General features: G+C 52.5%; 1 protein-coding gene across 2 annotated transcripts in view; it reads right to left on the bottom strand.

The window, feature by feature from the left end:
* The window catches only part of LINGO1 (leucine rich repeat and Ig domain containing 1), a 170,316-nt gene that overhangs the window by 97,706 nt on the left and 44,886 nt on the right, over nt 1-27,724 (bottom strand). Inside the window, exon 3 of one of the 2 annotated variants that reach the window (XM_040602075.1) lies at nt 14,299-14,341. The gene's annotated coding sequence lies outside the window, so the exon portion shown is untranslated. Of the gene's footprint in view, nt 1-2,428; nt 2,521-14,298; nt 14,342-27,724 lie in introns of those variants that run through there. The other variant, XM_040602076.1, reaches the window with a different exon arrangement.

The following is a 27,724-nucleotide window of genomic DNA, read 5'->3' as shown; positions in this document are numbered from 1 at the left end:
GCCACCAGGCACCTGCAGCCGAGCCCCAGCCCCTGCAGAGAGCCAGATGTATTTGCAGGGCTCCAGCCCCCAGGAGCAAAAAATTCACAGCACTAAAGAGAAGCTTGTTAAAAAAAAAAAACAAACAAAAACCCACATTGGGGGAATAGCATAGCCATGGCCTCGTGTTATTACTGTACGGCTCTGTATTTCTGCGGTGGTGGAATGGTACCAGGGGAGATGTGCCCGTCCCAGGGACCATTTAACGATGCTCCAGCACTTCGTTAGGCAGCCGTGGAGCCTCGCGACGCCCAGCTCTCCCCACCGGGGCGGCAGTGCCAAAGGCACCGGGTTGGTGTCAGGGTGCGGAGAGACAGGGGTGCCTCTGCCACCACCGGCAGGGAACCAGGGCATGGGGGTGACGAGCCCCCCTGCCCGTGGGGCTCACACACAGTGTCTCAGCCCCCGTGTCCTGCTGGCTCGGGGGTCCACCCCGCCTGCACCCGTGCCTTTCGGCACTGCTCGGGCCACGCCACGTCAGTGCAGCCCACGGACACAGCCCGGCTCCAGATGTAGAGGAGCAGAGGCTAATGCAGTCACCACCTTTGAGTCAGAAGTTAAAGAGCAGCTGAGAGGCAGCGCCGTGGCTGCCTGCCAGGTGATGCAAGCAGCACTTTCATAATTCAACAAGCAATAAAGTACTACAGCAAGGTAAACCCGGCGGCCTGTCTCGGGGAAGGTATCTGGAGAGCAGGGGTAGCACCTGAATCTTCAAGCACGCAGGTCTGCAAGCGTGGAGGGGAAGCACGGATGCCCTGCGAGCAACCTGCAGCACTCGCTGCTACAGGAGACGGTAAAAGCAGATGCTTCTTTAAAGTATTAGATGGTATTGATATGAATGAGAACAGTAAATAGAGTTGGACAAATGAAGGCAGCAGTGTGGAAACTCTTCATCCCTTATGGGCTAGGGTGAAGAGCTGGAAAGAAGATTTACCCAAGATCTGCCACTTTCTGTTAGACTCGTAGCGCAGAGCACGTTCTCCTGCGCTGGAGATTCATCTGCTCCAGCTGCCAGTGAAACAGAGATGGGATGCCTTCCTGAGGGATTCCTCCAGTTCTGCCACAAGTTGCCAGGCTCTGGAGCACCTGTGCAAGCAGCAGGGAAGAGGCTTTCTCTGGATGTCATTCCTGCAGAGCTCAGCTAGAGGGTCTGGATTTGGCGGCATCGCAAAGCCACGAAGCTGGCACTTGGCTGTTCCAGTCTGAGGGGTTGCCGAGGGTTTGGGAACAGGCTGGGTCTTGCTCAGTGACCTGCCAGACCCATCCACCATGTCCCCCGCTTCTCCGCAGGCAGCCTTGCTAATCTCTGCAGCTCTGCTGGCCATCCAGCGACAGGGCATTAGGGATGGTGATGACGGCAGCGGGAAGAACGTAGCAGCTGGAAACCATCACTTAAGAAACAGCCCAGCATGGGAACCCCAGAGGCTTGACGCCGCCCAGCCAAGGGATGTTCAGAGCCGGCACAGCAGCATGCAGATGCTGTGGACACCCAGCACAAGCAACACCTGCCTGGCACCCAGGCACAGTGACAGAGCCCATCCTGCCTGCGGGAGCCAGGTCCTGCCCAGGGAGATGGGGAGGCACCAGGAGAGCCGAGGCAGCACAGGGAGAGTTAACTCGCAGCCACAGGAGCAGAAAATGAGGTTCCAGTTATTAGTTGATTTATTGGTGTGTCCTCAACTGGCACTCAGGACTCAGAAGAAAATGTTCCACTCCAAAGCATTAAGCATCTTCAAAGAGCAGAAGCATTAAAAATTGAAATCATAAAATAGACATGTAAATATAGCAGAGGTAAACGGGGCAGCGAGGAGAGGAGCAGAGCAGAGCCAGCCCCAGCCGAGCCCCTGGGGCAGCGAAAGGGCTGTGCTGGGGGGCTGGAGCCCTGCTGGGGTGGGCAGGGGCGGCTGTGGCCCCCCGGCACGGGGGGGTAACCTGCAGGGAAGCTCTGGGTGGCTTCACTGTACGACTGCCCTGCTCACCCAGCTCTGCAGGGTGCGAACACACCGGAGGGCAGAGTTGCCCTGCTGCACACTGGAAGCCTGCCTCCATCCCTGCCCATAGATGAAACCCTAAAGCCCGTGGCGGGGGTTATACCCAGCGCTCCTCCCCAACTAACCTTTCCCAAAAGACTTCAAACATGGCAAAAGAGGGGGAGCAGGGCTGGGAAGGACAGGAGGGATGGAAGGGACAGAAGTGGTGACAAACAAGGAATAAAAGTCCATCAGCCGTGGGGCTGGCGGGTCCTTCCAGCTGGGGGTGGGGAGTGAGCTCCGCCAAGCCTCGCTGGGTGCCCAGGTGAGGTTTCAACACCCAGAGGCTCACGGCACATGTGGGGGGAGGCAGAGCCAGCAGCATCCATGTGAAGGGGTTTAGAGTACGAAAATCTTACCGCATGGCTGCTTTCCAGCGCATGTGTCATGGGGCGCTGACTCGGGACCTTTAGTGCAGCCGCTCTCCCCACGCCCGCCAGCAGTTCACCCAGGTCAAGCAAACCCAGTGAAGTCACCAAGCCACCCTGCTCTGCACCAGGGGTCACAGCTGGATGGCAAACAAATGCCGTCATCTCTTGGGGCAAAGGTGGTTTCTCGCCTGCAGTATTTCACAGAACCAGACAACACTCATTTTCCTCCTCTTGTACAAGAGCAAGGCTGAAAGGACCCAGAACTCCTCTGAGCCCCTCTGGCCATCTGCCTGCGAGGCAGCAGGATGGTACCAGCTCTCCCAAAGCACCCACCAAAGGAGAGCACTCGGCAGCGGTGCCAGAGCCTGGGGATCGGCTGCTGGAGGTGCTGGTCCCCTCCTGGGCATAGAGGGAGGGAAGGGACCTGATGGAAATCACTACCCCTGCATAACAGCCCCTTGCTGGACCCAGGATGTGTAAGTGGGAGCTGAGAACTGCTTCACATGTTGCTTCAGCATCTGGCCCAGGGGTAAGGCACCACCTGCCAGCAAGGACACCAAGCCAGGGGAAAGGCATGGAGGAAGGAAAAGGGAGGAAGGGAAGGACACAAAACCTCCTTGCCACAGTGAGAATATGCAGCTGACTGGGGACTGGCATCTGGGGACAAGTGTGTGGCAGTCCTACCCTCCTCGCGAGCAACAAGTGATCCACCAGGCTGCCTGTTCACAGTTAGCTGCAGCAATACCGAGCCCTCCTGGCTTGTCACCACTTCACAGGAGGGTGGCGGATACTCAGCCACTCTCCAAACTCACATCAGACTATGCTTAGGGGGGGTTGAACCTGCATGTGCAAGAAATAAACCTTTTCAAGAACCAAGAAACCAGCCAAGAGACAAAACATCAACCAGCCGAACACCAAGAGTCACGCAAGCTCCTAACCTTTAAAGCCCCCAGAAGCCAAACCATTGTCTTGGTAAAGGTCTCTGGTGAGAAGCTGGGGAAGCACCGGGTGCTCCATCCCACAGGTGGTCAGCGAGAGGGACCACCACCCCTGCCCCTCGCCACGCTCTGGCACAAACCCAGCTCTCTTGGCACCCATACCTGGTTTTCCCCTACACACAATTTTTTCTTAATTGGGCGCTTGTTAATTATCCCAATACTTTGCAGAGGAAATAAACAGCAATTAGAGAAATAAGTGGTATTTTTATTCCTTGGCACTCTCGCAGAGCTCCCCGACGCCTCCCACCCGCAGCTCCCACACGGGCACATGTTGCTGCCTGCTCTGGCGTTGCTGCCCAAGCGCTCTCCCCCGTCTGTTCCCCGAGAGCAGGGCGCTGCGGTCGTGGGCTGCCTTGCTCTCCCCCGGGGAGGAAGCGTTACTGCGTGAAAGCAGCAGGCTGTCCCACTGTAATCTGTTTTAAAAGTCATAAATTGCTGAGAAAAGCCAGTTTTCCTGCACAACAGAAGGTTAGCGTGTTTAAAGAGAGCACTGGAACTGTTTTTATTAATCAGAACTGCTATAAAGAAAGCATTTTAATTAACATAATTATCCCGTTTGAGAGAAGCAACCCGCACCTCACAGATACTTTTCAAACTAAAGATGCGGGCTGTCACAGTCAGTTATAATTAAGCAAAATGAGTTGGTTTTCCTTGCTGTATGTCTGCCTCCCCCCATCGACACGCTTCCCCTTCCCTATTACACTCCCTGCAAGGCAAGCGGAGACAGCATCTCGTGCCATAGGGATGGCGGGGCCCCCACGGCCCCATCCCTGCATCCCTGCCTCCAGCACGGACCACTCGGGGTTAAGCTCCATCCTAGCCACCGACTCCACAGACCAAGCTGCAAACAGGCAACCTGGGAGATGAAGGTGGTAATAAAAAACCCAGAGATTTGTAGGACTTTGTTTCCAGCACTGTCTCATAGTCAACAGATAAAAGATTTATTTTCATTGAAAAAGACCAAAAAAAAAAAACCCCACCAGCATAAAAAGCCTATCTCTGGGCAGCCCGCCAGCAGGGAGAGAAAGGAGTGGGAAAGCGGAATAAAAGCAGGTGCGGGCAGGCAGTGGTCTGGGTCTCTCCGAGCATCCCAGAGCTGAGCCGGACCTTGGAGGGCAGCGAGTCAGCCAGGAGCTTCAGTCTCCATGGGCAGCTCTCCTCCTCCTCCCGCCTGCTGCCTGCAGCATGAGGCAGCACCACATGCTCAGCATCCCTTGCGCTTCCTCAGGAGGCAGTAACAGGGTCAGTAGCTCCTGCGGCCCATCCCTGCCCACCCTTCGCCCCAGACAGTGATGCCCCTGGGCAAACGGCAAGATGGGGCACACAGCCTACATGAAGCGATCAGGCATCACCTGCAAACCCACTGCTGGCTGCTTCAGCTGAGCCCGCCTGTCCCACCAACGCATTCTGGAGCAGGACTCTGACCCGGGGCTGGAGGCAGCGCCTCCAGCAGCCAGCCAGAGTCCCTCCAATGGCAGCACCATTCAGTATTTTAACAGGTACTTGAATGGACGCTCTGCTGTTTTGCTAATATCTCACATTAAGGTGCAGTACACTAGGCTGTTAACTATTAGTGGTTTTCATTAAAACCTCCTTTATTTATAAAGGATGGCTCTGAGTTCACGGGTCTGCCCCAAAATTGCACAGCACCACTGGAGATGCTCACACCAGTTCTTTAACACAGACTCAGTGTCACGGCAGAAGGACCAAGTCATCGCGCCAAGCACTCAGCGCCGTGTCCCCATGGACTGTGGGGACAGCAGCACCCATCCTGTCCCTGGCAGCACCCAATGTTGGGTGTCACCACCCCGGAGCAGCCCACACTCCCTGCCTGCCACAGTCAACAGCCGCCTGCAGGTAAAACAAAGTGAAAAATTTGAAAAGAGGGATTTTTAGGTTGTTTTTTTTTAATTTTTTTTGTCCTGGTTTCCTTAGGTTTGTGCAATCACGTGCTCCATGTGTTGTCTGTCTCCCCTAATTACTCTCCGACTCAGCAGTCAAATTCAACAGCATGTGATTGACAGCTGGAAATCTCAAAAGATATTAAATATCTGGAGGTTTCATGAAAACAGGCAGGCAGGTAGAGAGGAGAGGCCTTCCTCAGCTCAGCTGAGCCAGGTTGCAGCAGGAGCCCAGGTCTTGTGAGGCTCTGGAGGACCCACACAGGAGAAAGGAAAAGCACAAAAGCCCCAACGATGCAGGGAAAAGCTGAATCAGAGGATGCGTCTTGCTAGATATTGAAATCAGTCAAACTTCGGGTATTAGCCCCCGGAAAAGTAGCCTTCTGTAGTGCTGAGCAGCATGTTCACAGCCGGTTTCTAAACAGGAAATGCAATTTCCATGGGAAATTCAGTTTTTCTTGGTGGAAGAAATAAAATATTCAGAAAAAATAATCAAACACGCTCTTCTACTTTGGCTCAACAAAACCTGACATATTTCAGGTGATTAAAAAGACAACAAAGTTTGGCTCCAATTCAGCTAAACACCTCACATCCCTACTCCACATTTTCCACATGCTCTCACCTCCCTGGGTGGAGATGGACTCCACCAGCCCCATGACCACAGGATGGACCTGTGGTCCAGCCCCAGGACCCCACGGCTGAGCAGTGGGACACGACCCAAAGAGCCCCTTTTGTGGCAGTTGGATATTTCTCGTGAAATGCTGTATTTAAAACAGTTACTTTTACTTTTCCATTCTGGTTTTCCCTGAGAGTGAAAAGGCCCCACCAGCCCCATCCATCTGGGATCCACCACGGAAAGTCTAGAAGCATCTTCTGCAAGTGAACTTTGCTAGGCACAGGTCAGCCCTTGTGGCAGCCTGCTGCAGCATCCCCAGGAGAGCCAGGCAGGGACACGGGGCCAAAAGGGAGCACAGGGGCACAGACAGCAGAGCAAAGCCTGGGGCTCGCTGCTCTAAAGGGCTCTGTGTGCACGGGAGGGTTTTATTTGCATGCAGGCTATGAAGCATCCGCTTGGAGATCTCTCCAGACCTACTTGTAAGACCAAATAAAAATATCTCTCCCGGTCCTGGAAGGAGCTGGGAAGGAGGCTTCCAAAATTGGGTTCTCTCCCTGCCTGCGCAGAGGATGGGGTTGTGACACCACGGGGAAGCTGTTTGTAGGTCTGCGTTCGCAGGCTACAGGCTACCAGCTAGGCAGCCTCACCCCCCCTCAACCGGGGCATCTGCCTCCCCCAGGCTCCCAGTCCCGGTGTAAGTAGGGCTCCTTGCTGGAAGCATTGGGCCTGGTGGCGTTGCAGAGCGCAGCGCAGCAGCTCCCCAGCCACATCCCCTCCCTCTGCTGCCCCACCGCCAGCCGGGCAGCACCCACAGCCCCGGGGGAGCCTTCCCCCACGCTCTGCTCCACGCAAGCCAAAGCTGCAGCCAGATGAAGCGATGTTCATAAACGCCTTCGAAGGGAAATGTTAATGAGCACCGAGCGGAGGGCGAGAAAAGCCCTTAATCGCATTAGCACTGCTGCCAGAGCTGATGAACGTCCCCAGGCCACACGGCCCCATCCAGCCACACCGCGGGGGAGCGGCTGGGGAGAGCCAGACCCTGAGCCGCTGCCCCACCGCGCGGGGTGGGAAGGGAGAACGTCGTCGGTCAAAGCAAAGCTGGTCCCTTGCTTAACCTCAGCCACATCCCGCGAGCTGACGGTGCCTGTGCCACGTCGTTCTGGAATCGCAGGTCCTGCCAGGACGGGATGCTTCCTTGCTGTACCTGGGCAGGAACAGGAGGCCATGCCAAGCACGCCTGCCTGCATCTCCAATGAGTTTATGCTTCAGTTGCATAAATAAGTCACGCTCCAGGTTTTTATATTGGGAACTCAGTTCTGAGCCTGAGTTAACTCTCTGATTTCTTTTATGCAGGCAGGAAACTGCCATATAAAAATATATGTGTAAAATAATGATTTTCCACAGCTCAACAGCCACGTGAGCAATGCCTTTTGTGCTGCCCTGCCTTTCAATCCCTGCGTACACCGCGCGCACACACGTGTGCTGCTCCACAACACACAGGGGCATTTTTTATGGTGACAGCCTGCCACTCCCCCCTGGGGGAAAATGTGGTTTAATTTTTAATATAACCTTAAAAAGGAGACTGGCAAAGCATCTTCCCCATAAATTTGGTAAGTGACATTTACTTCTTGTGCATCATCTCTAGTGATGGACAAATCTCGAGTTAAGGGTTTTGGTTCAGAGGAGCTGCCATCTCCTCCTGCCAGCTCTGCCAGGATGAGGCAGTTGTACTTAGGGTCAGCTCAGGCACTGCCTGGAAGATCTCCAGCAGCTGGAGATGATCTTCCCTCCAACACCACAGCCTAACATGTGGCTCCTACATGCCTTAGGGGGCTCCGGGGACTCCTTTTGGCTTCTGGAGACCCCATCTCTGAGGAAGCCCCCTCTCACCCTCACCCATGGGCTGGGTATCAGCAATAACACGGCAAAGTTTCCCACCCAATCTCATCAGTTCAGCCCATAAAAGCATCTCTGGCATGCTCAGATCCCTGCCCATCCTGGCTGCAGTATAATGGAGTTTGCTTTAAGAGTGCAACAGATCTTCCTGGTCACCGCATCCTGCTCCCTGCTACCATAAGCCTGCCAAATTTCAATTTGAACACACATAAAAGATCTCAACAGCTGGGTGTTTAATTACAGGGACTAGAAACCAGGCTCCGCAGAGTCAGATCAGGTTATTCCAGCTCCCTTGAGCTGGCTTTGGAGCGTGCCAGGACCGGCCCTCCCTGGGAGGCTGGTGTTTCCAGCTCTGCCCGAAAACGGAGGCTCAAGGAAACACAAACTGTGCCGAACCCCCAAGGGCAGAGCTCAGAGCACCCGGCGGGTGCTTTGCAGCACAGCCCTCTTGAAAACGGGGGTGCAGGGGGTTTGCATCGCTGGGCACAATGCTGTTATTTGTGCCTGAGCAAAATGCAAGATAGCACTGAAATCCATGGCATCCACATGGATCTTAGAGAGACAGCAGGACATGAGGTGCCATGAACCTGCCTTGCAGCTGTCTTGCAAAGCCCTGTGGGGAAGGGCTCAGCACCATCTCCTGGTGCTGACAGGGATGCGGTGGTGCCCCCTGCTCCTCTGAGCCACGGGCAGCGCTGCCCTGCCCCCCCCGCCACCCACAGCACCCACTGCCACCCAATTCACTGCTGCGGGGCCGGACTAGACCCAGAGAAACACTTCCAGTTCCTTGGCACTAATAAAAGATTGAAGGAGCAGAAGACACCATTAACAGATAGTTAAGTCTGGTGTAACCTGCGGCGCAGTTATTTGCACCGGGGAAAAGGCGGGCGGCAAATTCACTGGCATCAGCCCTGCCGCGGCAGGCCCTGGAGTGCTGCTCCAGCTGCTGCCACATGGGCATCTGCAGAGACAGTTCATTTGAATTTCGAGGGAGGGAAACTGAACTCTGAGTCTTAAAAGGCCTGGGCACCTCCGCAGCAATCTCTGCAGAGTGTGGTAGAGCACTTCAAAATAGCTGCTTGGCTTTCCCCAAGCTCTGGCAGTGGCTGGAGACTGGAAAAGACTTTTCTTTGGGTGGATGAGCACTTCCCTCTGCCAAGGTGACGCAGCATCCCCAGAGCATCTCATGTGCTCCCAGGGATGCCTCACTCCGCTGCTCCCCAAGCAGCACCCAGGCTCCCTCCCAGCCAAGGGACGGCAAACACTGAGCGGAGCCACCAGCTGCTGCCCCGGCCAGGCTCCGGCAGCAGGTCCTGCCCTCTCCCAGCACCAGCAGCAGCCCAGCCACTTCGGTGAGACCTGGGACTGATCCTCACTCTTCCACCTCAGACAACCCAAGCCAAAAGCATCTCTTGGAGTCGCCCAACATCGCTGTTCTTTGCTGTCAGACTCCCGAGGCGCGCTGCCTGCCACCCTCTCAACACGCGCTTTGGCAACCTGAGCTGTTATTTCCCAGGCTGTTGAATCATTTCTTGCACAGGCATCACCACGCGCCCCCAACTCCCCACATAACATCTCAGCTGCTCCCTGGCTTCTCCCCAGCGTCTCCACTCAACCAGGGGCACAAGCCAGTCTCTCTCGTGTTTTGGCAAAGGGGTGCCTACGAAGCCTTGGCTGTAGCCCTGACTTAAAAAAATAAGAGAATATGAATGGAATAAGGCAGCCTGGTGAAGTAAGCGTCCTCGGCGATGCTGAGCAACACTGACCACCAGGACTCATCACCCATGTCACCCAGGTTGGCAGTGGCACCCCAGGAGCCCTTTTGCCCACAGCAGTGGCTTGCTCTGAGCACATGGCTGAGCCAAGAGAGTGGTAATTCCTCCTCTGCATTGACCAAAGGCTGCATCGTACGCCAGGGCCCCCGGGGGAGTCAAAATAAGGAAGAACATCAGGTCAGGCATGTCTCCTGCTCACAGCCATGCACACAACTGCCTCTCCCAAGAGCTCAAAACCAGAGTCGCAAGCACAGCCCCAAAACCGCTCTAAAGCATTTGGACGAAGAGGGAGGAGAACCCTGCGGTCAGCCCGCAGGCTGCAGGGTCTGAAGGCAAGGCTCAGAGATGCTCAGACTGAGCTTCCCGTCCCCTGGCTCAGCTGCCCACGACTGCTGGTGCCTGTTGGCCAGAGACCCTGTGGGGCCATCCCAGGCACATGTCAGAAGGAGATCCCGAACAGCCTTTCTCCCTCCCCAAAACGCTGTGTTTATCTCAAAGCCAGCTTACTGCTGGTGTAAGGGAGCCCATGCCCTTATGAATTAAGATTTAAAGTTCTAAAAAAAGCAATTTACTGTATTGTCTGGGCAAGCTGCTGGGAGCACCAGCAGCTCAATTTTTATTGATAAAAGCCTCTTTTCTGTAAAAGCATGGGACCAGGTCTTCCCCTGACAGCAAAACGTGGGCAACGCAGAGCCTCAGATCACCAAGTACAACAGTTTCCCTGCATTTCTGCTGGGCCACAGTGAAAAAAACCCACATCTGACAACATCTGCAGAGTCATCGTGAAACCCTCAGAGACCAGCGGGCAGAGCAGGTTTCCAACCTCTTCCACCAGCTCAGAGCCCACTGAAGCATGCCATCAGTCACCGTATGGGGCATCTACATGGTACTTTGTTTTGCTGTCTGTTCCTTCGCATCCCAAAGCAAGCATTCGTCGTGTTGTCAGCAGCCCCCCGCAAGCTCCAGGAGAGCAGCCCCAGCAGACCTCTTCCAAGGTGCTTGCATCAACTACGGGGGGACAAAGCAATCAGGGAGCAGACAAGGAACGCGCGACTTTCCTGTCGTGGAGGGACTGCTGGGACTTGCTGGAAGGCGTCCAATTAGTTAATGAGCACTCCAGAGCTGAGCCTGGTCTGGAATCAGTAATTAATTGCCACAAGATAAGTGAGAGTGAATATACTGGAGGAACCCATGTCTCCCCTAGGGACTGACCTAGGAAAAGAGGGTCTGCCCAGCCAAACCCATACTAAAATGGAGACGAGCAGCTGGCAACGAGCAAACAAGATTCTGTGGATCCCAAAAAGGCGTGCAGCACCAGGACCAAACACCACAACTGGCTCCCACCCCAAATGTCTTGTACCAGGAGCTGGCACCGACAAGCACCCCCAGCCCTGGAGCTGATCCTCCACGTCGATGCCAGCCCATCGCAGGCTGCGGGCACACTGCAGGCACACAGCTGGTGAAAGCTTTGCTCTGACAAGCAGCGCTGTAGTAATTAAGCAAACAGGACACATCAACCTGGCTGGGCGCCTCCTGCTTCCACCGTCTGCAAACACCCTGGTTTTGGAAGTCCTGGAATAATTTCTTTGCATCCATTTTCCTCATTAATCTCCTGTTCCAGGTTCCCGAGCATCCTCCAGCGCAGGAGGATGTCAGCTCCCAGGTGGCTCAGAAGAGTCAGGCTGTCACCAGCAGCATCAGCCCTCTTGGATGTGAGCAACCTCCTGCCAGGTTTGCCTGGTCGAAAATCAACGCCTGAGCTCCGGGAAGGAGAAGACCTCCTCCCGAGACATTCGGTCCCAGCCCTTGCAGGTCCCCGGCACCAGCCGCCTCTCCAGAGCATGTCCCCATGCAATGGGAACTGTGGAGCAGCTCTGCACCCTGCCCCTGTGATAAATTAGCCAGAGATTCAGGCATTTCGGCGCAGCTGCCTCATCCTCTGCCAGCATGACAATGTGATTAATTTTGGGTGCAAATGAAGCTCATTTATCAGAGGCACGTGATGGTTGCGCGGGCTGCAGGGGCGTATGGGGAGCCCCGGGGCATGGGGGAAAGCGGGAGCAGAGGCAAAAGGCAGGAGGCAGGGAGAGAGAGCGAGGAGCTGAGCCCGGGGCATCTCCCAGGAAGGCTGTTTGCCACACTGGCTCGTGATTAAGCACACTGGGGAAGAAGAGCCCCGCGTGGGAAGAGAGCTTTTATCTCTGCTAACACACACGGCCGCGTCTGGGGAGAGATGTGCAATGGGAGGGGTGTAAGAGGATCAGGGAGAAGAAGCCATGAGCCGATTACCGTGCTTCAGGAGAGGTAATTCCAACACTGCTGCCACTTCTGCCCTTGCTGCCCCCTCCTCCAGGCCATTTTCCACCTTCTCCTCTTTTCTGGGGACCAGCAGATCCCATCCTGCCCATCCTCACTCTGCAGCCAGAGACACTTGCTCTTGGCTGTTGAGAGGAGCGCAGCCAGAGCTGCTCCTGCAGGAATCGCCTGGGAAGGCAGAGCTGTATGTTCACTTCCCAATGTAACACAGCCTTGACACGGAAAAATCATTTGGTCAGTTCATCCACCCATTAACTGGAGCTTCTCCATGCGCTGGAGCAGTGCCCGACGCGATGATGATGCCTGCATGACATGGCACAGCTCTCAGGCCGAGGCAGCCCGACGTGCTGGTGCGGAGCAGCGTGCAAGCATCACACCAGCGGCTGAGCCAGCCCTTCCCTTAATTCCTACCGTGACATCGCATCTGGCACCAGCACGTGCCCCAGGCCAAGGTCCGTCCCATCAGCAGCATCAGCACTACCCCTCCTCAGCTCTCCAGGGTCTATCTCCTGGCTGGCAATGCCTTGGGCTAGCAGACACCCCGCTCAGAGTGTCACCTGGCATTAGGTACGAGCTGCCAGCTTCTGACGGCACATGTCCTCCACGGGAATCGCTGCCCAAGCAACTGCACATGCATGGTGGACACGATAGCCAAGGCCGCGGGAGCTCCCAGAACAGACAGGACCGGAGAGGGTGACACCCAGCAGCTCATGTCTCCCACCAGCCCACCCCTCCTGGCTGGGCAGGAAGGATCTCAGGGGTGAGCGGCACCAGGGAAGGGATCTGAGCTGCTCCCAGCTGAGGCTGCCATTGTCATGAGCAAAGCATCAACAGATCAGGAGTCCCTGCACAGTTTTGGAAGAAGGAATAGTTTCGGGGGTGAGACGATGCCATGCCAGATGCCCTCTGGTGAGATGGATGCACAGGAAGAGGACATCAGGCCAGCCCCTCAGGCACCAGGATTTACAACCACCCATGCCACCAGCATCAGCTAGGGAGGGGACAAGGTAGGTGACGCGCAGCAACTTGCATCCCAACACTCCCATGCAGACAACACCGCAGGGAGTCACCAAACATTACAGCTGGGAAACCATGGGGATGGACTGGACCAAGGAAAACCATACATGGTCAGCAACGGCAAGAAGCCACCATCATTCCAGGCACTTGCATTGCCCCTTGCCAGTGTCCCCATCCCGGAGCAGCTCTGTCCCAGAGCAAGGTCATGCCAGCAGCACCCAAAACCCCGAGACCACCATAACACCTCTCCCTTCCATGGTTTTGGCCCCATCTAGTGAACTATTTTCTGCTAAAGAAAAGAAAAACCCTGAAGTTCAACAGGTCCACACAACCTAGGACAATGGCAACAAATCCTTGGGCACACGGCCAGTGTCAGCGCCTTCGGTGGGACTCAATTATCAACCCAACAGGTAGCATCAAACAGAGAAGCTCCTTTTTTGATAAATACATATTTTTTTAGAGAAAACATGTCAAGAGGGCAAAGATGAAGACAACGGAACATGAGGTAGCCCTGCTGCGTGCAAGACAGCCCGGCTAATTTATCCCAGCACAGAAGCAGGACCCTTTCTGCTGGGTTAAGTGTATAGTCAGGAAACCCACGGGGGCTTTGGAAGTGCGAAAACGTCAAACACAGAGTGGCATAGGGACCTGAGCCTGAGAAAGGGGAAATTTTATGCTTCTGCCCACTGGGTCCCCCAAGAGAAAGCAAGCAGGGTGGCCGGTGGCAGAGCAGGTGGCCTGAGAGGAGCCTGTGGCTGGAAAGGTTACAGGTGACGAAACCAGCTAGCAGCCAGCACCACAACCTCTGACTTTCACATTTCCTCCCGGTCCTAAATGCTCCTCTAAGCCTGGCTCCCCTGCGAAGCTCCCCAGGGAGGTTTTTCCTCTCCTCCCACTCATCACCCCACCTTCTTATCCTTCCAAAGGTCCCCCGAGTCCCACCCCACAGCTGTTGCAGCGGTGGTGGCAGAGCCCTCCCGGCTGTTATTGCAATCATCACACCAATTACTCAATTGAAGTTTTCAGTTCCCATCCGTCAAAGTTTACCCAGGAAGAATCAAAGATGCCCACGCAGTTTCACTTTGCGGATTACAGAAAGGCAGCGATAAACGCATCTCAGCCAATTTTCACGTGGCGGGGAAATAATTGCGCCAGCACGCAGCCCCCCGCTCGTGCTGGGGTGAAGCACGCAGGAGCTGGCTCCTTGGCAGAGGCACGCTCAGGGTCTCACACCTGCCTGGGGGGCAGCGACGGTGCCCAGCCCCCGCTGCTGCTCCAGCACCACGCGATGCGTAACTCCGACACACTCGCAGCAAGGAGGAAACGCTATTGCACTTACCAGAGCTGAAATCTTGCAAGGACCTGCTGGCGAGGCAAGAGACCTGGAAAAGAGAAAGAGATGGCTTCGGTGGGTTGGCTGGTGACAGCAGTGGGCATTTTAAGAGGGTGACTGGGGAGTGTTGGCATTGCCCCGGTCCCACATGGGTGGGATGGGGCATGGTGCCCCACAGCAGTGCTGAGCCCAGCCCCGCGGGGCACGAAACTGCTCCACAAACTCCAGCCACCCCAAGTCACAGACTTACCATGACAGTCTTGGATGAGATGCGTACACATCCTACTTAATTAGCACCAGTTAATGTCCTGGACATCACCAGAGGTGCTCAGATATGGACCCTGCTGGCTGCTCTCTCAGCCACAGCATCCAGGTGCACACATGCTGCCTCTGGAGCTGGCCAGGGCGTCCCAGCACCCAGCAGGCTCCCACAAAGCAGCCTAATGGTGCCAAAGCCCTAAAAGCAAGAAAACGAACCTTCCCTGCCTGCGTCCCTGCAGCCAGCGCATTCAGACAGGGCTGCGGCACTGCGGGCGGGAGAGCGGTCACCTCTGCCTGCGTTCTATCAGGACCGTCTGAATCCATCAGGGCTGCCTAAATTCACCTAGTCTCCCCCACCAGCCTCTCTGGGCACTCATCCGGCGCTGGCAGGGCTGCCAGCTGCCACACACCGTGGGAATTTGCCAAGGGATCGAGAAACGGATCACCACTCCCATCCCAGTATGAGCACAGGGCTGCCCCATCACCGCTCCCCTCTCCTGGTGCCTCACCAGCTCCTGCAGCACGCCATGCAAATCTATGCTAAGGAGTCACAACAACGCACCTGGGAAACCATAAATATCTGTGAAAAATCTCCCCATAAATCCAAGGGAAGGGGAATTTATGATGCTTGCTTTGGAGATTTCTCCAGGTGTTCTCTATTAAGCCATTGTGCTTGTTTGCATAAGTATTCCTCAGACAATAAAGTCTTCCCCGCCATCAGTTATCGGCTCTGCAAACAGGAGCAGTGCCAGGCATGGGGCGTGCAAACACCCAGCTGTAAAGATGAGGGACCAGCTCCTCACCTTGTATAGAAATAAAGGATATTAATCGCTTAGTGGAACTTATTTAGCACTAGTAGCTCGAGGTGCTGAAGCCTTAGGCTGTAAGCTGATGCCAAGGGCGGAGAAGCTTAACAGTCTGGTGACCCAGATGGGACCCCAGGCCACCCCCATCAGATCCTCTCATCTCCAGCAGGTGAGTTCACCAGGGGTCTTCGGAGCAGGAGGCATCAAAGGGTGAGTGTTAAAATGCCCTGAGCAGATTTAGTGAAAATACTGTAGTGGGTTTGAGTCCCTCTCGGTACTGGGGTGGATTCGAGTCCTGCCCAGAGGAGGGTGCACGCAGGAAAGGGGTGAGCTCCTCTTAGTAGCTGAAAACAATGGGAAACACACCTGGCATAGAGAAGGGGGCACCTGTACCCCAGGTACTGGAAAATAGAGAAGGGGACGTCTTTAGCTGAGGTATTGGAAAAACTGGAAAAAGATTGATAGCACAGTTGGTCCGTCAAAAATGTGCACAGTTACATCGTGTCAGGAAGATTGGCCGTTCACAGCCAAGGAGGGTAAATGAACAGGCTGGTGGCCACTGCAGGGGACTTCTGACCAGCAGAACTCACCTTTTTGCAACACCATCTAAAGAACAGATTCCCAGAACAGGTGAATTACTGGTACGTTTAGGACAACCGGGCATGGGAAAGGAATCACCCAAGCTGCTGTTAGAAGGAGGAAGAGATTTTACCAAAGGTGACGCTTGTGGCAGCAGATGCTGGTACCCCAGATGACAGGCCAATGGTGCCTGTCCTGCCTTACATGCCTAACGCTCCTTCTCTGCTGCCTATTTCTGCTTGCCTGGCTGCCAGACTCTAGCCTATGGTCTCCAACACCTTACCCCACCCTGCCGCTCCACAGTGAGGAGGAACAGGCAGAGCAAACCCTCCTCCCGCTGTATCGCACGTATTTACTAACAACCCCGGAACCCCAGAGACCGAGCCTTACAAGGCAGGAAAATGCCGAGGCTGAGGGAAGATGCTGAAAGATGTGCCCAGTTATTTTCTAACATACACACAGAGTATAATCCGAGTTGGGGCGAGGCTCAGGTACTTTTGAGAGAATTGTTTCGGCTGAATAAGCGAGATAAAATAATTAACAAAGATGCAGAGTTAGCGCAACAGGCCAGGGGAAATCGAAACCCTTGGCCAACAAATGACCCAAATTGGGACTGTCATAATGCAGGGGATGGAGCCACTCACCAAACAGGACCTCTGCAACTTACTGGAGGCAACCAAGGTATGTGGTGAGCTAGGAGTAAATTGGACTAAAGTACAAGTGTGTAGAGAGAGGCTAGACAAACACCCCAGTGACTTCTGGGGACAGCTCTGACCAACCCTGTTAAAATATGGGGGAATGACCCCCCAAAACTTCCAGGACGTGCTCACAATCACTGTCTTTGCAGATCAAGTGGCCCCTGACATATGGAAATATGTTAAAGAATGTATGCCAGCTTGGCAAGGGGAGACTGCAAAAAAATTTAAGTGTGACAATATTCGTATGTGATGGGCGAGAGGGGAAACAAAAGGCTGAGCAAGTGAAGAAGAGAAAGAAAGCAAAAGAACAAGAGGCGAACTCAGTGGCTGCAGCCCTAACAGGGAATTTGCAGATGAGAGACAGGAGTCGAGGAAGAGGAAGGCCAGGCATGGCGTTGGCCCAAGACCAGGGAATAGAGAGGGGAGAAGGGGCGGAAATGAAGAAAGGAAACGCTGGTATTGTGGGAATCTGGGACACGCACAAGAAGAATGTCCCCTCTGTTTGGGGAAGGGGGGGGGGAGTGACGATGGAAGAAAATTATCAATGCAAAGGAGCACCCCGTGAAAATAACGACTCGCAATGACAGGAGGAAGGAGACCTGGTAGATCCTGAGGGACTGGAAGGGTTAGAAGTCCTTAGTATGTGGGAAACACAATTAGATCAAAAAGGACATACAGGCAAAGTGGAAGGCTGGGAAGTTGAATTTTTGGTCAATACAGGAACAACATTATTCCTTTTGAATTTTACTCCCAAAGGATCTAGGATCACAGACGAAATGTTAATATGTGGAGTCATGGGGCACGGAGAAAGGAATTTGAGTAAATCCCTGTTAGTAACAATAGGCAACAAGAGTATACGGGGGAGATTTGTACTAGCAGAGGATTCTCCAGCACGCTTGCTAGGGAGAGATCTCTCACAGGCCTTAGACGTGGAATTACGCTTGCCACCTGAGGGAACAGACCTGATAATCATGGGAATGAGTGTATACTCAGAAAGCCCAAAGAATGAATCTAAAATCCCAAAGGCACTAGAATCCATATCAACAAAGCTACGGAGTAAAGCCAGCACTGAGGCAGGATTTTCAGTGTCGGCTCAACCCATGAACATAAAAACAAAGGGAGGAACTCCACCTGCTGTGAAACACCATCCTACTCCCCAAGAGGCTAAAAAAACTATTCAAAAGCAAACAGACCAGTATTTAGCCCAAGGAATTTTAGAAGTATGTGTATGTCTATATAATACTCCTATACTTGTAAAAAAGAATAGATCGGATGAAGGTGGGAACCCAGGATATTGTTTTGTACAAGATTTGTGGACAATTAACCAGCACACCGCGGCTCCTTATCTGGTGGTGCCCAAGCCCTCACCCATACCTTTACAAACACCACATTGGGCAAAATATTTTACTGTGATTGATCAAACCGCTGTCTTCCTTCGTATCCCACCAGGCGAGGACAGCCACCTTCCATTTGCCTTCACATGGAAAGCGCGACGATTAACTCGGACACATCTTCCACAAGGATTCACAGTGTCTCCTAGAATTTTTTCGTGAATACTGTGAAATTATTTAAGGGATATAGAATCACCAGGTGGATCAGCTCTTGTGCAGTATGTAGATGATTTGCTAATAGCAAGTAAAGACAAAACCGCCTGTGTATTAGTCACTGTGCAGCTGGGTACTGCCTTAGCAGAGAAAGGTCACTGCACAGCTCCATCCAAACTTCAGCTGTGTCAGAAAGAAGTTAAATATTTAGGTTTTATCTTAAGGGAAGGACAGTGAATAATAAACCCAGAAAGAGCAGAAGCTATAGTCACGCTTCCACGACTGCTCACAAAGAAACAGTTAAGAGGGTTCCTCGGAGCTGTGTGATTTTGCTGGCCATGGATTCCCGGGTTAAGGGAATTAATGAAACTTCTGACAGAGGCAACAAGAAATAGAGAAGTAGAGGCTATTACGTGGGGCCCGGAGAGGGAGCGAGCTTTTAAAGCAATAAAAGGAGCCTTAGCATCTGCTGCTGCTCTTGGGCTCCCAGATTATACAAAGCCCTTCAGTTTGTACATGCACAAACAAAAAGGAAAAGCCAGTGGAGTGGTAACGCAGAGATTAGGACCCCACCGGAGAGGCCAGTCGTGCACTGCTCAGGAGCGCCAGCTCACATCAAATTAGTGACAGCAGCGGCTACAGTATTAGTGAAAAGTTGCCCCCTCATTCTGGGACACCCCATAACAGTTTGTGCCCCACATGAGGTGGAAATACTGTCAAAAGGGTATGTAACCCAAGCAGCGGTGCCACAGCGGGCACCTAGGTATGAGCTGGTCCTTTTAATGGTGGATAATATGGTTTTGAAGTTGCAATACTGGGAATCCAGCAACCCTCACCCCTTTGCCGGCTGATGGAGAACATCATCAGCACGAAGAGCTGATGCACACCTCAAGCAAACCAAGAACAGATTTAACTGATGTTCCTTTGCAGTACCCAGATCTAACTCTGATTGTAGGTGGCTCATCTTACTGCCCACGTGGACAACGATGGACCAGGTACAGTGCAGTCACACAAGGGCCAGTGATAGAAGCTGAACCACTTCCAGCAAAGATGATCATGTAAGGGACTGACACATACAGCATGTCTGGGAAAAAGGAAACCCGTCAGATGGACCTCGGTATGCTTTTGGGGTATGCCATACAACGGGAATGCTATGGGAGGAACAAGGATTTTTCATATCATCAGGGAAAATAGTGTTGAATGGAGAAGAAATACTCAGGTTGCTGGAATCGGTCCAGCTACCCAAAGAAACTGCTGTAATACATTGTCCAGATCATACCAAGGACACCACAGGAATTAGTGAAGGAAATGTCTCGACTGACACAGCGGCAAAGGCTGCGGCTCAACAGCCTCTGAGGGAACGTACGGTTACAATGCCAGCGGGGAACTGGAGCGAACAGCCAAATCTAGCGGGTACCAAAACCACGTATGAAAAGCACTGTTCATCAGAAGAAAAGAAACAATGAGAGAAGTGGGAAGAAGAACAAAATGATGATGGAAGACAGACAGTTGGAGGAAAACCAATATTACCAAAAAATATGTAATTATGGTGACAAGGTGGTTTCACAGTAAAGCTCGTGGAGGAGCAGCGGCAGCAGCCAACCAAGGGCAAAGAGTACGGGCAGTGCCAGGGGTTTATGCAGCTGCAAAAAGCATCACCGACGGCTGCCCAGCTTGTCAGAGGTTCTCAAGCATCAGGCCGAGTTCAGAGTTAGGAGGGCGACTGCGGGACTACTCTCCTTTTCAAAGACGGCACATAGATTACAGGGATATGCCATCTGCCAGCAGGTACGAGCACTCCTAGTGATAGTAAATCAGTTATCAGGCGGGGTAGAAGCCTTCCCACCAGGAAAGGCTGACACAGCAGGAGCAGTAAAGGCCTTACTGAGGGATGTCATACCCAGACATGGAGCTCCAGAGTCAATCGAGTCAGACAGGGGTGCTCATTTCACAGCAAACATAATCGACCAACTGTATAAATCATTAGGAATAGACAGAAACCTGCATACTCCCTATCACCCACGGTCTTCGGAAGAAACAGAGAGAATGAACAGAAAGTTAAAAGGGAAAATATCAAAAATATGTATACACGCTGCTTTAAAATGGCCAGAAGCACTGAACTTAGCTCTACGGGATGTATGGAATGCTCTGTGACGATCCACGGGACTAGAACCAGCAGAAATTCTCTTTCGGAGCCATTTAACTATACCAGAAATGTATATCCCAGAAAAGACCAGCCTACTGGACAGAGATGAACAGATGACCCAACATGTCACACGCATATGCAGAAAGGGTTTGAAAATAACAGAAGGCATGCTCGATGGTATCAGCCCACACCTCTGGAAATACAGGTACACGATATACAACCTGGAGATGAAGTTTTAATTAAGGTGTTCTCGGGAAAATCCAAACTAGAACCTAAGTAGGAAGGTCCATATACCACTTTACAATGTTCCTTTTTTGCTGTTAAAATAAGACTGGATACACCACTTTCACATTAAACAGGTGGTCAGCCAACCAGCTGACAAATAACTGACTCCTGAAAAACTCTCCCATCAATGAAGAATGAAGTGGGACATCTCACTACTCTTGATATTATTGACTGATGACCGCTACAGCACGGCTAAGTATAAAAATGATGGATGATGCAAATTAGTGGAAAGTAAACAAAACCAAAAGGAAGATCATTTTCCTAGATTATAGCAGAACATGGTTCCCAATTCCTAAAACACCCGATAGGAAGACTCTTGATTTCTGTTGTGAATCAGATAAGGTTTATAATTTAGCCTTAACAGAGGTAAACAGTAGGGACAGGTCTCATTGTCTCAATAATACCAGTTGTTGTTTAACGCTTAACACCGGTTGTTGCGTGACAATGGATTCTACGTTAAGAATTAATAGGATACAGGTTAATGTATGCTGTGAAAGTGTTGACCCCGTACCAACCACAGTTTCTTTGCCCACCATGATAAGTCCTACCCCAACTCCACGAATAAGAGAAGAGGTATTCTCCCAAATATCTGGAATTGGACCATGCGCAATCCAACATGCAGGACAGCAACAAGTGGAATTTAATCCCTCATGGTCCCTTAAGCGAGTAGAACTACTGATGCAAATGAAGATCAAACCAACCTGTTCACCACTCTGGCCAGCAGAGTTACACGGGTCAACCCTTACCCCTTCCAAGCAAACAAGGGATGCAACTGGACCATAGGGACAGGACTGGGAGTCCTAATAGTATAGATGCTGAAGTACTCATAAACAGACTAAGCACAACAACAAGTGATTTAAACAAATGACAACACCCATTGCAATCCTCTCTATTAGCATTGGGAACTAATCAATGGCTCTTATCTGATATATTGCCTCAGTGGGAGAAAATCAGTAAGAGAGACCACCAGCTGATTGTAAAGGCATTTGGAACAGTCCAGGGCAATCTTTCACCAGCTCTTAGCTGTATCCAAGCCTAACAGTGGATGCAGTCTACAGCAGGAGCAACTATAAGGGAAGATGTAGAAGGCACCTTACCCACAGAGGCTGGAAAAGTAATTTGGAACAATGCAACCGAATTTGAAAGAGAATTGCAAGCCTGATGGTATTTGGTCAATTTTACTTATGACCCCATTAACAATAAGGTCACAACCTTTTTCTCCACAGGATATGATACTGGTGTACACCATACACCCAGGGGCTGAGCTAGGATTAAATCACCATGGAACCGCTCTCTTTCCATTAGAACACAGGGTACGGGCACAACAAAGCGGAACCAAATGGCAAGCTGTTGATGTTGACGCATGTATCATATAGGAACAACAAGGATTCATTTGTAAAAGAAACACCATTAAAGCCCAAGGCATACATCTTGACACCAAGCAAAGTGTTTGTCATTTTGAAATATGTGTCAATGAAACCCCTGCAACTGACTTAAAAATACTGGAAAAGGATGTGTTTGCATAAGGACCCTTTGCGACTTTCTATTCACAGGCAATATGTAGAGCCAACTAATCCTTCAAACATTTGTAACTTTACTAGAATTATAGGGCGTGATTTTAATTATTCAGCTCCTGTTACATCCCATCAATTGTTACAGTCTAATTGTACACGAGTTAAAGATTTGTTATCTGCTTCAATTGGAATGAATCTTACGCGGGTAAGGAAACTATTACAACACAATGACTTATATCAACTATTAAAACATATATGAACTGATGGGAAAAAAACCTCTAATTACTGTCAACCATTATGTAGATGAAATATATCATGTGTTTGAAAGATTAAAAAGAGATGCAGACCAGCACTGGTGGGAAACTCTCCTTGGGTGGTCACCTGCAGCCACAGGAATTGATAACCTCATGCTCCACACAGTGGTAATCTTACCAGCTTTGACTCTCTTAAATTTGTTACTTGCAATCATTTTGCATGTAAGACCATGGAAGTTGATCACACGTTTGGAAAGGCTTCGCCAGCTTTGCTTAACATACTAGCAGGAATAATTAATAAAAACAAGAGGAGGAGTTTAAAGAAATAAAGGATATTAATTGCTTAGCATAACTTACTTGGCATTAGTAGCTAGATGTGCTGAAGCCTTAGGCTGTAAGCTGTGAACTTTCATCTAGATGTGCTGAACTTTCACCTAGTTAAGTAAAAGGCCCCAGAGCCCATCTGAGCTAGAAGACAAGGAAGCAAGGAAAGCTGCCACACTCAGCAGCAGAACCTGCAGCCTTAGAGGTAAGAAAAGAAGCGGCACACCGAGAGGCAAGGAAGGGACCCAGCGAGGAATGGGCACACCCTAGACCCTAACATTATGGCCGGTCCCTCTGCGGAGACACCCAGCTGGAACAGTTTCTAGTACCATACCACCCAAATAAATCACCTCATTGGACTTACACCTGAGACTCTGCTATGGGATACCCAGGGTGGAGACGCTTCTTTAAAAACATCACCACATCCTCAGGGGGGGGATGCTTTAAGTCAGCCACTGCCAGCAACAGGCTGTGCTTGCTCAGGGCTGTTGTAGCACAACCAAGCTAGCAGGCTGCAACAAGGCCTTTACTATCGGTCAGATTCTACTGTCCGTGTTGTTTCTTCATACTCTTCAGGCCAGTCCCACTGCTTCTTGCCTCTGCTGCATCCTTTTCCTTACCTCTCCTACATCCAGGGCACTCCCTCCTCCCTCTGCTTCTTCCAGACCTGACTCCACTAGCTGCTCCCCTTCCATACCCCTTAGAGCTATTTAACTGCTTAGCAGGAACCAGCCACAGCTGCACCTTATCCACATCAGCCAACAAACCGCCCCTGAAGCCAGCCCACAGCTGGATATTGTTAATTAACCCAGCTTCATTCCTCTGGGCCACGGCAGGTCCCAGGGGCAGCACCAATGCCCACAGCCCAGTCTGCACCCAGGGGACCGCAGTGGCCTCTTGGAGGTGAGGACAGGTTAGACCCAGTGGTTCATGTGGTGAAGGGACATCCCACAGCTCGGTCTCTGGCAGGGACCGGTGCCCAGCATCGCCCTGCTTCTTCAGAAAACAGAAATAAAATACAATTGAAAATCTGCCTCAGTGCTAGACCTCAGGTTTCACCCTGAGCAGCTCCTGCCAGGCTGCCCAGGTTAATTGCCAGGAGAGCATGTTGTATTTCAGCTGTGACATTTCTTTGCATGTTTAATGTATCCTTATCGTGACTTTCATGTACTTCTGTGTAGATGAGTAGGAGACAGGAGAAAATGAGGAATACATTTCTTTCCAGCATGAAATTCTAAGTGTTTCCTCCGCTGAGATACATTACTCTGTATATGACTCCTGTAGTCTGGCTAATACTGTTAAGTATACAGCAGATTAAGGGATTTGGAGCTGCAAAGTCCATTTCATCCATCCAGGCCTTGCAAGAAAATACAAGCAGAGAAAAGGTCTTGCAGAAGCCCCCGAACCAAGCAGGGTCTGGCCTGCAGGTGACTGTCCCACCATGTCCCCTTGCTGCTGGGGACCTCTTCCCCGGCAGCGTTTGGCTCTCCACTGGGGCTAATGCAGAGGAGGGCACCCAGACCTGCTGTGGCCAAAGCACCTGTAGCCACATCCCCAGAGCCTGCCCATCACCAGCGGCTCCCAGATCCAGCGTGCCGCCGTCTGGGATGCTCCTGGCCCTACGCCGAGCACCACTGTCACATTCCTGGAGCAGCGAGCAGTCCCTGGTGTGGCGTGCTGGGGACATGGTGGCCACAGTGAAGGACTTAAGCAGTCACAGTGCCACTGCCGAGAGTGCTCTCCAGGCACCGGGAGAGGACAAGCTGGAGAGTTAATAACAGCACTCGAAAATTTCTGCTTTGGCTGAGGCGATGGCCTCTCTCTGCCCCACGGAGAGGAAAGCCACAGTGCCAGCGTGCCCGCGGGGCCAGACCGTGCTGCCAGCCCCCAGCCCCACTGCACCCCAGTTCCCCAGCAGGGACTTGCCCTGGGGGCGCAGGCTGAGCCAGCAGGGGGGACACCCTGCCCTGCCGCCTAGAAGCAGGGCAGCAAAACACCATTTTGCAGCCCTCATGCCTAAGGAAGCCTCAAAAATAACCTACGTATGGAGTCAGCATCCTTCCCCAGTTCACAGTGGGCACAGCCCGAGCCCGGCCACCGCTCCTGCCCAGAGGGAAAGCCACAGTGAGCTCCCTCCAGCTCCTGCAAGCCAACGTAATATGAAGCAGAGCAGATACTGGGTTGTTCTGCAAGCATAGGTGAGTGAAGCAGAGCAAGGAGATGGCTTTAAGTAGTAAAAGCTGCCCTTTTGTTACGAGCTCAGACACAGCCTTATATATCCCCAAGCAGCAGAGGAGCCATCTCCACTTTGATCTGGGTTTGATTTAAAATGGAGCATCTCCCTCAGCATCACCAGCGGGACAGCAGCAAAGTAACCTTGTTTGCCTCTGCTTTGTCCCTTTTGCCACCCGCTGTGTGCCAGAGGACCCAGGGCCACGTGCCAGAGCTGCATACCCAGCTCCCTGTGCTCCGGGGGCTTGTGGCCATGACGTGCTGGGGCAGCCCCCCGCTCTGACTGCGTTCCCCTTGCCGTGCCCCCCCCCCCCCCCCCCCCCCCCCCCCCCCCGACACACGCAGTGCCTGCCCTGCCTTGCCCGGTCCAGCCGTGGCAGGTGGGGATGCTCGGGGCGACGCTCCCTCCCCGCGCTGGGGTGCGGATGAGCCAGCACAGAACCAGGGAAATGAGAACCTGCCAGGGCATAATGCCAATTCACCGCCCATTAACTCCCTGCAAATCCTCCACTCCCCAGCCTTATCTTCCTCTGCCATGTCCCCTCGCTCCCCCTCCTCCCCCTCCTCCCAGGCTAATGGGCTTTTTGGACGTGGAGACGAGCTGTATAGGTACCTCAGCGGTGCTTGGGAGCCTGTAAATGGTGGTGCAGTGGTGTCTGCAGGGAGGTCTGATGGGAGACATCCCCAGCACCCATCGGACACCCTCTCGGCACCCATGGGTGATGGGGCTACCCCATGCAGCAGAGCTCATTGCCAAATGCTCACTTGCTCTTGTGGATTGAATGTCAGACTCCGAACATTAACTTTTATGGCGTAATATATCCAGCATCAACCCACGTTGTCAGGAGATACCCCAAAGCTATCAACACATCTGGATGCGAATGATTGTTTAAACGCCCCGCACGGTCCTGTGCGTACGGGATAGATTTACTGTCACTTCTGGTAAAATTGGGAGGGATAAAACCAAACAGCTGAGCAGCAATATCTGCTGGGCAGGGGGGGGAGCAACCACCAGTGTAGCTCAAGGGCTTTGGCTAAAAAGGGAGCTCCAGAACAAACACCAGCGAAGCTCACCATGAGGCAGCTTTGCTTACAGCTCCTGCCTGAACAGCGAATTTGACCTGTGAGCCCCCCTGACCCGCGGCAACCCTCAGAGCGCCGGCTGTGTTTTGAATCAGCACTTTCTGAAATCGGCCAGATTTCAGTGGTCCTTCACTGCAGCACGGGCAGGGCAGGCAGGGCAGGCAGGGCAGGCAGGGCAGGCAGGGCAGGCAGCTCCTGTGCCCACGGGTGGGCAGATGAGCCACCCCAGGAGGTTCTGTGAAATTCCTCAGATGAACACTGGATGAAAGCCACCGAGAGTCACGCACCAGGGGAGCCCTCGCCGTGCATCCCGGGCTCCCCCGGCTGAGGCAGCTTGCCGCACTGCCGGCCGCGCAGGAATTTAGCGGCCATCTGCAACACGGAGGCAACAGCAACCCTGCAACGGCCCAAGAACCGCTCCTGCTCGCTCAGTGTCCCCTCATTCCTCTGGCAAGCCCCGAGTCATCTGCTCCTTACCTTGTTCCCAAAGTAGCCATGTCCATGAGCTTGCAGCACTGGCTTTTCAGAGGAGAAAGTTCCCCTCTGCAGCAAAGACCACATATTCTACATGACAAACTGAGCTCAGCCCAAACCTGTTTTCCGCCAGAAACTGTTTGCACAGGAAATTTGTGTCCAGCTCTTTCCATCAAGCAGCACAGCTTCCTACATGAGGAAGGGTTTTGGACTAGCACAGCATTCCTCAAGGCAGGAAATAAATGTCAGACCAGAGTTAGTGGCTGGAGGCTGAATCTAGACAAGCTCAGACTAAAAATAAGGCACAATTGTTGGACAATCACAAGCACTATCACAGCTGCTAAGTTAGGAGCAAAAGGAATATTCTGTCTTCAGCTATCTGAAAGGAAGAGAGGCTGTTCCTCCAAAAGAGGTGCTATAAGGTTGCTCACAAGCAACATCCAAGAGTTAGAAGCATCCCCATAGGAGCCCGGGGACACCAGCACTGTGGAGCTGAGGCAGCGTGCTCAGGGATGGCATGGCCACCATGGTCTCAACCACTGCACCAGCCTCCACCAGCAGCCTTTGCTCCAGCTCAGCAGGTCGCATCCATCTCTGGCAGTGCTGAGGCTTGTGGGATGGGAGAGGAAAGCGTTGCCAAGCCCATTTAACCCGCTTACAAGAGCTTATAGCATCGTAGCATCGTCCCCAGCTTGGTAACCATAACCCCTGCAGCATCTCCCAGCCCTCCCCAAATTCCCCTTCATCGCAGCTTCCATGTTTTATCTATAAAAACCACAACAGGCAGGGTTAAAAAAAAAACCATGACAAACAATCCAAGGGAAAGAATAAAACAGCCCTTCAAACCCCAACCTACATTTGAAAGGGAGGGATGGAGGCAAGGCAAGAAAGCCAGTGTAAAGCCTCATTACCATCAGAAATCCTCTCTCCCTGCCCTTACCTCCCTGCTCATTTCCATATCACAGGGGACACAATACCTTTCTTCTCTTGAAAAATGTCCCATTTTTGCAAAGACCGGCTGTCCCCACTCCCAGCACCGGCTTTCGGAGATGGGGAACAAAAGCTGGGTGAACACCTGCCCTGGCAGGCGGTGCCGGAGTGTGAGTCTCCAGGCCCTTATCAGCCTCCTGGGAGCAGTTTTTATCATTATTATTATTAGTCTACTTTATCTATTTTTTTTCTTAGCTTCAAGATCCTTTAGTCAGTCAAATTATACTCAGAGTAGCAGAAGC

Source organism: Falco naumanni, chromosome 7 (genome assembly GCF_017639655.2).
Source record: "Falco naumanni isolate bFalNau1 chromosome 7, bFalNau1.pat, whole genome shotgun sequence".
Taxonomy (NCBI): domain Eukaryota; kingdom Metazoa; phylum Chordata; class Aves; order Falconiformes; family Falconidae; genus Falco; species Falco naumanni.
The sequence above is the reverse complement of the archived record's forward strand: the minus strand, read 5'-3'. Positions and strand labels throughout refer to the sequence as shown.